Here is an 11,511-nt window from a genome sequence, read left to right on the forward strand (position 1 = left end):
AACTGCAAGTATGTTAAGAAGCCAACTAAACGCCTTGAAAATATCTTAGTTGAGAATGAATGTGATGCTAGCCAAGTAAGTAAGGAAAGCAGCAAGCAAAGGTAAAAAGGTAAAAGAAATGGGTAAGAATTCCTTTTAGCTAAAATTAATATCTTTTGTTTTTCAAAATAATCCACGTATTGCATGGATTCCCAAAAAGGGGTATGCTTAAGGAACAAAAAATATTAGCACAAAAATATTTAGTAAAATTATAATAATGTGTGCATGCATTGAACTACTAAGTTGAACAAAGATTAAATTAATGAATAGTAGATTCATGAGATAAAATATTTTGAGTAATGCATTGAGAGAATGCATGACAATGTGGGATGTATGAAGCAAATGTAGGGACTACAATTATGTTCATGAGTTCATGAGTATTGGCCCAATAGTTTCTAAGCTTGAGGCAAGTCAATATATCATATAATGTTTAGTTTGTTTAGGTAAATGTAATTGAAGGATGGTTTTTCCCAGCTAATGTGATAATTGTATAGAATTGTTGATATACGAATGCAAGTTTTTTATTAATACCTAGCGGGTTATGACAAAGGAAAGAAGACTTCACTGTGTAAATATTGCTAGAATATTTGTGATGCACCCATGAGTTATTATGGCATGATTTGGTCATGACACTCATACTATTAATCATGATGGTACACATTCTTGGGGAATTGAGTGCATGTATGCCTGCATGAGACAATCATTTGCATGATTGAATTTCATTAAATGAAATAGATTCTAATCATTTTGAGGATTTTTTGAGTAGTGGAATGAATGGAATGGATCCCTCATACTACAAAGAAAAGTGGAAGCTAATTACTCATGAATTTAGATATCTATATCTTTTAGTTTTGACCCTTCAATTGTTGTAATAAATGTTTTAGTGCATTATGGAATGATTGGAATGATTGTGATGCAAATAAATAAAGTAATGATAGCTTCATTTCAATTTATTTTTAAATCAATTGAAATTGATTGAATTGTTATATGTATAATAATTCTAAGATCATTTCAGGGGATGTTATAAATATTTCATTGAAAAGATTTTATGTATGAAAATTTACCACTTTTTGACTGATTGAAAGTAATTATTGTAGTTGACATGGCCATAGTTATGATAATGAATGATGAGTACTACCATATGCAAGAGTTAAACATTGTGAGAAGAATCTCATATTTATGAAATTTTATTCCTATATGAAGCAAGTTTGGAAAACAAAAGAGAAAGGAAGAATATTTGATTTAAATGATTATGATTAATATCTTGGAAACTATGTGTTTGTGATAGAGATGAGATGATGATATATATAGGAAGAATAGATGATGGTTGTGAAGTTGAAAATCCTAAGGACAAGGCCATTGTGGTGACACTAAAACACTATGACACACATTGATCACCATGAGTTATGTTATGACAAATGTGTTGTGCTAATTATAGAAAACTAGAGGGATTCCTTGGTTGTAAGGCTCCATAAGTCTCAAGACTCTTCTTGTGTGAGTAATACTTGCCAAGGAATGGATAAACCAAGGGACCAGGGAGGTAGAGAAGGGGATGCCTGAACTTGGAAGGTATGTGACTGTAAGGAAGGGGGGGCGAACAAAATGGTTTTCAAAGATTCATGTACATACTCATTGGGATCATGAGTGCATTGTGTGTATCCAAGAAAAAATGAGGTAAACTTGTTCCATATGGAATATTTTTGAAGCAACAAACAACCATGATTGAATGTGATATAATACCAAGAGGTCTAGTTATAGCTAGACTATGAAAAATGAATGGCATTGCTTGAAGTGGTAACTAAGGACATAGGAAATGTTAATAATGTGAAAGCGAAATATCCCTTATTTTAAATAGAATGGTTCTATAAATAGTATAAAGCTATGAACGATGATCCTTAGAGGGGGAGGGGATTGTATTACCCCTTTCATTACCCCAAAAATTTTAATGTAATTAAGAACATATAATATTGTGGTGTCAACATTTATTCTACGATGTCAAACTCTATTATATAATGCAATGTTTATTTTTATTAATAAAAATGCTAGAGTTGATGAAAAGAGACAACCAATAGATTATGATGCCCTGGGGGGGGGGAGAAATTGACTTAAGAGGAAAATTATACCTTGGGTGAATATTTTCTTTGATGTGATGGTTAGTCATATAGAAAAGCTAAAATGTTGGGAAGGTGAAGGATCACGGTGGGATTATAAAAGTAAGAGGGGAGGAATCAAGGGGTTCTTCTTCTTGGTTCTTAACATTACATTTTGTCTCTCTTCTATTACTCTCTGATACATATATCTCTCACTTAAAAAAATTGGATTGGAAAAAGGATTGGTGATACAACCAAGAGAGGTTCATACCTTATGACTAGTTATGAGTTGTGAATGACAACTTATGTAGCAGGAAATTAATTCCTTGCATCACTTTTGCCTTGGAATAAATGGCTCTATGGAATGGGAATGGTTCTAGTTATGTATGGTTCATAGGGCATTGAAGAGGGTAGGATTGAGGGACTATAGAGGTTAGATAAGGACTCCCTTGTGTTGTGTATGCCTACATGGTACTTTTATGAATCTGAACCTACTGAGAGGTGAATACATCATCCATATATTGCTATTCCCTTTCGTTAATGTTGGGATTATTGATTATGTATGCACTATTTTGTTGATGGAATTTACCTACTATTATGCTTATGCCTTAAATGGAAGAGTTCATACTTGATCACCAAGTTTGTAAGTAGTCTAGATATTGTGCTTCAGTAGGACAACCCCTTGTCGTGTATGAGTTTAATTTAATTCTTTTTCTTTTATTTTTTCTTGATTTATGTACTCCATTTTTATGCCATGTTTCTTTTCATTACACTTTTTATAATTTCTCTTACATTCTTATGTTATTTTGCAGACATCAAGTGCTTGAATAAACACTCGAAAACCACAAAAAATTTACTAGTTCTTTTGTTATTATTTCTTTTGTTTTGCAATCACACTTAGTATCATATTTATAGATAGGTTAAAATTTATTACACAACATCATATATATAGATATGATGAATGGATTTTGATTTTTCATACACACACTTGAGTATTTCCATATGCCTACTTTCTTTGTATTTTTTAGTTTCTTATAATCATAGTCGCCTTTACATTTCATAGATTAGGAAAGTCTTTCATAGTATAAAATGCCTCTTATTTCCCATATATTAGAATCTTCATTTATCTTCCATAGATTACAAGTTAGTTTATTCTATAGAATAAAATGTCTTTATCTTATTTATATTAGTATTCCAAAGCTTACATAGAACATAATTCCTTTACTTTTCATAGAATAGAATTTGAAAGTTTTCATAGTATAAACCAATTCATTGCTTTCCTAGAATTGAAATTCATTGCTTTCCTAGACTAGAAATTTATTGTTTTCATAGAATTGAAGTAGTTAATTTCTTTCACTAAATGTGTGTGTTCCTTTCTTAGAATTCATCTCATAAGAAGGATTTTGCTACACTTAGAATAATTTTTTCATATTTTGATAATTTAATGTTTTTCAATAGAATATAATATTTATTTCAACATTAAAATTAAAACGTTAATCACCTAGCACATATAGTGTAATGTACTTCATAAGTGTATGAACCTGGATTGACATTTTAATGAAAGTAATTTAACTCATAATTAAAATGCATAATGTTGACACCTAATCCTGTGCGATTGGGTGAATGTGGAATGTGAACAGTCATCAAGAAGATGAACTGATCAGTCACATTCATGTATATAACAATAGCTACCTAATGAAATATATGAATCAGTTTTTTGCCTAGTCTGGAGTTACTCCTGGTCTGAAATGGTATCAGAGGCAGGTTCTTGTTTTAGCTATTATGCTCCTTGTAACTCCTCTGTCCTGACCTCTGCTTCTGTCCATAACTGCGCTCTGTCCATAACGCTTGTCTCAGACCTGCTCCACCTGCGATTTAGCATTATTCATTGCCAGACCTGCTCCATCTGTGATTTTCCATATAATACGCTGCTCAATTTTCCATATAATAAGTTGCGCTGCTGATGGTGTCAGCTGCCTGAAGCCGACTCTAAACCGTTCTGTTGGGTGTTAGTATATGTTTTATTCTTGCAGTGAATAGTCCGCCCTCCAAATTGTTTGGTATAGTCTGCCCTCCAAAACCGTTCTGTTGGGTGAATATTGTTGGTCCAGGCGCGTTCTGGTCTGAATGTGTCTACTGAGAGTGGCGTTGTGGAAGACGACCGAACTATGACTATAGCACTAATCGTTTTTCAGCGCCACATTGCAGCCCTGTCTTTTTCCAGATTTCTTCTTTCTCGTTTTTTGGGTGAGACGAGGAGGACTGGCCTGCCTACACAAGCTTGAGAACATCGGAGGTCTGCAGGTAATTTTCTGTTTTGTATGTCTGATAAAAAGTGCAGAAACTAAAGAGTAGCAAGCGAAGAGGTTTTGTTTCTGCAGAGGGAAAGCAGGCTGTATACATGATGGACCTCTGATGTTGATATGGATCCTCTGCCTTTATCTATTGCATAGCGAATATAAACTATGTCTATCACATTGTCTAGAATACGAACAAAGAAACTGTTTATTCCGCGTACTTCAAGAAAATGGGTTCGTAGCTTTTGTACAGTTTATTCCATACTTCAAAACAAGTCCTATACTGATTGCTCCTCATTTCTCCAATATACTGATGGCCTGAGATACCCGACATTGCATCCGCTCATACCGATGGCTCTTAACCCAGAGAGTGAACATGGCCACCTACTTAATGGAGCTGAATAGCATTTACATTGAAGTTTGAGCCGGGACAGAACCAATCCTAATCACCGTCTTGGTAGTCCACAATACGTGTTGAGTTCCTAGTATTGTGCAGTTTATATAAGCAGTTTTCAAAGCATTCAAAGTATTGCGCAGTTTATATATATCAGTCAAAGTGTTTTATATATCAAAGCATTTGTGGTATTGCGCGTTTTATAGTAGTATTACACAGTTTTTTTTTTTGAATGGTAATGCTGCATTGAAAAGTTATCATTTCAATGAAATGCTGATGCTTCTATCAAACATTAAAGGGATATGAAGGCTGTGACATAAGGAAGTTTTTTTTTTATCAGCAGAAGAATTTTTACAGAATGCATTCAATCATCTCTATGGTAGGGATAGTTCTCACTGGCAAGGAGAACTATCCTGAATGGTCCCGGATGATAAAGCACACGCTCATCTTCAATGAGTTGTGGAAGGGAGTGTGTGTCGGAGAAGGAGACAATGACCCAATACAGCCTACATCAGACAAAGAGCTTGTCATTTGGGATAACAAGAATAGCAAAGCATATGCATTAATCGCAGCATTTGTAAATGAAGAAGTGAGTCGCCATATTTCATCATATTCAACTTCCTTTGAAGCTTTACAAAAGCTCAAAGAACTCTATGACTCACATTCTGCACTTGAAGTTGTTCAGCTCATGATTAAACTCTTCACTCTTGAACTGAAAAATAATGATCCTCTTGCTCTTGCATCTGAAGTTAAATCCATAATGCATGATATCAAATCCACTAAGGTTGAGCTGGATATCCCTCTTATTGCTTTTCTCAAGGCACTCTATCCTACTTACTCCAATTATCTTAAGTCTTTACAAGCAAATGGAAATCTTAAAGATATAACCTTTGACTCTCTTGTGAAAAAGTTTGCTGAAAGAGAGAAAGCCTTTGGAAAGAAGACAGTCCCTGAATCTTCTGAAGAGACTGTTTGCCTTGCTCATAAAGAAAAGCATCCTGCTCAAGATTCTACAAGAGGAATAGGTGGACGAAGAGGAAGAGGAAGATACTTCAGAGGCATGGGGGGCAAACATTCTCAAGGAGAAAAGGCAGATCTGCATTGCATTCGCTGCAAACGAAATGGATCACATGATGCTTCTACACGCAAGCTACCATGGGACAAAATTGAGCAGAAAAGAAATCAGCAGAAAGGTAAAACTAATGATACAGACAAAGGTAAAGCACCTGAATCCGCTCACTATATTGAGGCACAATGTAACATTGGAGTAAATGAAGATTTGTTTAATGCTTCACTTGCTTCTTCGAAAAATGATTGGTTGCTTGATTCAGGAGCAACCTGTCATATGACTCATAGGAAAGATTTTTTTGAAGATTTCACTGACAATGTTGATGGAGCAGTATACTTTGCAGATCAGTCAAAAATCAAGCCATCAGGGCTTGGCACAATCAGGCTTAAACTGCCTGGTCTTCCAGACTTTCTTCTGGATCATGTTCTATATCTCCCACAGCTCAAGAGAAACTTGCTGTCCTTGGTCCACATCCGCCAGCAAGGTCACTCCATTCATATGTTTGATGGCAAGCTTGAGGTAAGAAAAGCATCTGACCACTCACTTGTCATGAGGGGAATAGAAGAAGAAAGGCTTCTCAAACTGCAAGGAACCTCTGCTCATGCACAACATTTCTCATATATTTCTCATCATGAAGAAGGTACACTTCCATCAAGTTTATTATGGCATGCTAGATTTGGACATTTAAACTATGACAGTCTCCGCTTATTGAAGAAAAATGGTGTTGCTGGTTTGCCTACAATTCCTAGGAAACATAAGCAATGTGATGCTTGCATTCTAGGAAAGCATAGCAAACAGTCTTTTCATGATTCACATTGAAGAGCACATAGGAAGCTTGAACTCATTCATTCAGATTTATGTGGTCCAATGCCTATTCCTTCTGCAAATGGAAATAAATATATCATGACATTTATTGATGATTACACCAGAATGTGTTGGGTTTATTTATTGAAGAACAAATCTGATGCTTTTCAAACATTCAAGAATTTTCATAAATGGATTGAAAATGATGCACAATCTCATATTGGGTCTATTCGCACTGACAATGGAAAAGAATATACATCAAATGAATTTGAAAACTATCTTCGCCAACATGGGATCAAACATCAAACAATTGTGCCTTATAATCCCCAACAGAATGGTGTAGCTGAAAGAATGAATAGAAAAATCTTGAATATGGTACGATCCATGCTTTTCTTCAAAAATGTAAAGATAATGTTTTGGGCTGATGTTGTTCTATGTGCTGCATATATAAAGAATCGATGTCCATCTAATGCTATAAGAAACAAGACTCCTTATGAATTGTGGTATGGACATGTTCCTTCGGTAAAGCATCTCAGGATATTTGGTTCCACCTGTTATGCTTTGATACCAAAGGTACATATAAACAAAATTGGTGCTAGAAGTCGTAAGTGTATCTTCCTGGGGTATTCAAATACCTCCAAAGCGTACCGTCTCTATGATGAAGTAAATAAAAAGTTTGTTGTATCTAGAGATGTCATTTTTCTTGAATCATCCAAATTTGACAATGTTGTTGAGCGGCAACTTGATCGCTTGGATAGATTCACAAAAACGAAATCATTTCAAGAGTTTGATAATCAGATTCCACATCTTGAAGGGGGGATTCCCATACTAGATCAACATGTGGAATCTTCTTCTGAAGAACAATCTCCCCTGCATGAAACTCCAACAGCGGATGATGCTTTAAGTGATGTAATTGATAGAATTAGGAGACTCAATCTTGATTCAGTCCCAACTCAATCAACAGAGCAGCCTGGACCATCTCAGAAAGGTCCCCCAAAGTGGCTGACAAAGACACTTGAAAGTGTTCATCCTGATGAAATTGGAAAAATAGGAACCAGAAATTGAAACCGACAAAATGGAGGTGATGTAGATGACTCTAATTCACCTGTTGATATGCATGTTACTTATGATTGTGAATTGAACTTGTCTACAGATTTTGAACCAACGTCCTTCAAAGAAGCTGCTTCTCATGATGAATGGAAAGAAGCGATGAAAAAGGAGTATGATGCCCTCATAAAGAATGGCACTTGGAAGGTGGTTGACCCTCCATTTGGAACCAAACCAATTGGCTGCAAGTGGGTCTACAAGAACAAGTACAAAGTTGATGGCTCACTTGACAAGCACAAAGCTAGGCTTGTGGCAAAAGGTTTTGCACAGAAGGAAGGGGTCGATTATGAGGAAACTTTTGCCCCCACAGCAAAATGGGCCACCATCCGGACATTCTTTGCACTAGCAGCTCAGAATGGTTGGAAAGTCCATCAAATGGATGTAAAGACTGCATTCTTGAATGGAGATCTAAAAGAGAATGTTTTTATGTCCCAGCCTGAAGGATTTGCTGTGAAAGGACATGAACAAAAAGTATGCAAACTTGTGAAGTCCTTGTACGGCCTCAAACAAGCACCACGAGCCTGGTATGAAAAATTAACAGAGCATCTTCTGAAACTCAACTTCTATCATTTTGATCTTGATGATGCAACTTTATTTGTCAAGAAAGTTGGAAAAACAGTTGTATATCTTGTGGTATATGTAGATGATCTTTTAATGACAGGGAACAATGAAAGCTATATTGCATCCATAAAGAAAGAATTAGGAAAAAGTTTTGAAATGACTGATTTGGGCTATGTTCATTACTATCTTGGCATTGAAGTAACCCAACATCCAAAATCCATATTTCTTTCTCAAAAGAAATACATTGGAGATTTGTTAAACAGATTTGGCATGACAGAGTGCAATCCTCTTTCTACTCCAATGGAACAAAACTTAAAGCTCACATCTATTGAAGGAAAGGAATTTGAGGATGCAACAAAGTATAGACAGCTTATAGGAAGTCTCATCTACCTCACTACTACCAGACCAGACATTTCATTTGATGTTGTAATCCTCTCCAGGTTTATGCAAAAGCCTTGTGAGGGACATTGGTCTGCTACAAAAAGAGTTCTAAGGTACTTGAAGGGAACTCAAGACCTTGGAATCAAGTATACACAGGTGGATGACTTCAGTTGATTGGATACTCTGATTTAGACTTCGATGGAGACAAAGAAACTGGAGTATCTACTTCAGGATATGCTATGAGTCTTGGATCAAGACCTGTCTCTTGGAGATCACGTAAACAATCAGTTCCAGTAGATTCCACAACAGAAGCAGAATACGTGGCAGCAGCTGAAGCAACGAAAGAAATTGTGTGGCTCAGGAAAATTCTTGAAGATTTGCAGGTAAAACAAGTACAATCAACTCCACTCATGATTGACAACACCTCTGCAATAAATTTGGCCAAGAACCCAAAGTTCCATGATCGTACAAAGCACATCAATACTAAATATCATCTGACCCGACATCATGTTGAGGCCAAAACAATCCATCTTCGTCATTGTTCCACAAATGAGCAAATTGCAGACATCTTCACCAAAGCTCTTGGAAGAGAAAAGCTTGAAAGATTCAGAATGATGCTTGGACTCACCAACATCCCTTCAGATTAAGGGGGGGAATGTTGACACCTAATCCTCTGCGATTGGGTGAATGTGGAATGTGAACAGTCATCCAGAAGATGAACTAATCAGTCACATTCATGTATATAACATAGGCATTAACATGTAATTTAGAATTCCTTTTTATTTACCCAACTCTAGTTAGGAAGAGTGGTAGATGATAGGTAAGAACCTGCACACCATGACTGTGATGTCCTTCCTAAACAAAGTTGTTGCATTGCATATTATTACTAGTTGCATTCGTTCTTAAATGCATAAAAATTAGAATACATTTTAGAATGCATGTATAGGGAAAGATACACTAGGGTTATATTTTTTAGAAATTTAGTTCCATCGTCACCAACCACCTCCACTAGACCATGTGGTGCAACAAGATCCACATCACCGTCCATCTCATGAATTCCATCATTTGCATGTAGAAGGAGACTTCATGAGGTACAAAGAACTAAGACTATAAGAAGAGAAGACCCAACTCTACTAAAGCAGTATTAGATGAACCTATATCTCCATCTAAAGTAGTCATATTTCATTCTTCAATAGGGGGACAACTTTTTGAACAACAATTAGAAGTACCTACTAAAGAGGAAGAAGAAGGAAATCTTTTTTGGAGAACCATTAGTAGAAGAACAAGAAGAGGAAAATCCAGTTAAAGAACCTTATTACCTCATTTTACAAGGCCCTACGGTAGAAGGTGAAGGAGAAATATTTCCTCCAAATGGACATGAAATAGTAATAGGAGGAAGACAACGAGGATAACAACCACCACCTGGAGGTGGTAGAGGAGGAACAAGACCCCTTTCTGATGGTGGAAGAGGCAGTAGAGGTGGAGGTAGAGGAAGAGGAAATGATGGAAATGATGACCATGAAGAGGATATTTATGGATTCACCATTCAAGATACTGAAATCAATATTAGTATGGAAAACATCTCACCATCATTACTTCCTAACTTCCACAGTATGATAACAAAATACCTAGACACTTTTCTCTTTTAATTTGAAGTGTGATGTAGATCTTATGATTATTTACTTGATGCTCAAAAGTTGAAAGTGTTTCGAGGCACACTAAAAGATGGAGTTCTTAAATGGTTCATGGGTATAGGTGCTAACTCAACAAGATCATGGGATCAAATGAGAAGATTACTTTTAGAAAAATATAGATACTATTATCATGCGTCATGATATTGAAGAGGAAACATTTAAAATGACTCAAATAGAATATGAGGGTCTTCTAGATTAGGTAGAGAGTTGTTATAAAATATTAAGTGAGAAAAATTTCATAATATAGGATTTGATACATTTCAAACTCTCTTATTTAGATCTATATAGGATGAGTGGATTGATTCCCTTAACCTAATGGATAAGGGAAATGCATCTCAATTATCATTTGAAGAAATTTGGGAGTTGTGAAAACACACATCAAGAGGAGAAATGAAGTCTGCCAGAAATATTAGGGATCCACCATTGCATAAGTAAATCTGCATCAGGGTTGGTAAGTCAAGTTGAACTTGGAATTTTGCTTCATAATTTTAAAATAGATATTCTTCATAAAATTAGTCAATAGATTGGTATGTTAAGAATGCAAAACAAGAAAAATCTAAGAATGCTACTTTGCCTATATTTTTCCCTAAATGTATAAAGAAACATGAATTAAGAGAATGTCCACTTGACAATATTGAAATTTTTGTTATTTATGCAGAGTTCCATTGTTGGCTTGAGGGGGCTTGACCTAGGTTCAGTGTTAATTAGCCAAACAAATCCCTACACTACGGGCCCTTTCGGCATCAGCCCGTAGATCGCAGACCAAAGTCTCCACGAAGTAGTATGGGGGGATGCTAGAACCAAGTTTTCGCACCTTGAGATGGTTGTGATGTCATTTGATTTCTTGTATCCCTACCTTCGCGTAGGTGGCTTCAATCTAGGGCTTGCAAGGCAAACCCTCTATTCCGACCTTCAATACCTTCGTGAAAGTATATGTTCGACCTTCTCATAGCCCTAACTTGTGGCACAGGTACTTTCACACTTCTATGGCAACATGCCATGTAGATTCCTCAATTATTCTAAGTGATTTTTTTATCTCATCAAATACTTAAAGCTAACACCACGTAAGCAAATA

The sequence above is a fragment of the Pinus tabuliformis genome, chromosome 2_2 (genome assembly GCF_031772625.1).
Source record: "Pinus tabuliformis cultivar Carrire ecotype Pingquan chromosome 2_2, CPIR1, whole genome shotgun sequence".
NCBI lineage: Eukaryota > Viridiplantae > Streptophyta > Pinopsida > Pinales > Pinaceae > Pinus > Pinus tabuliformis.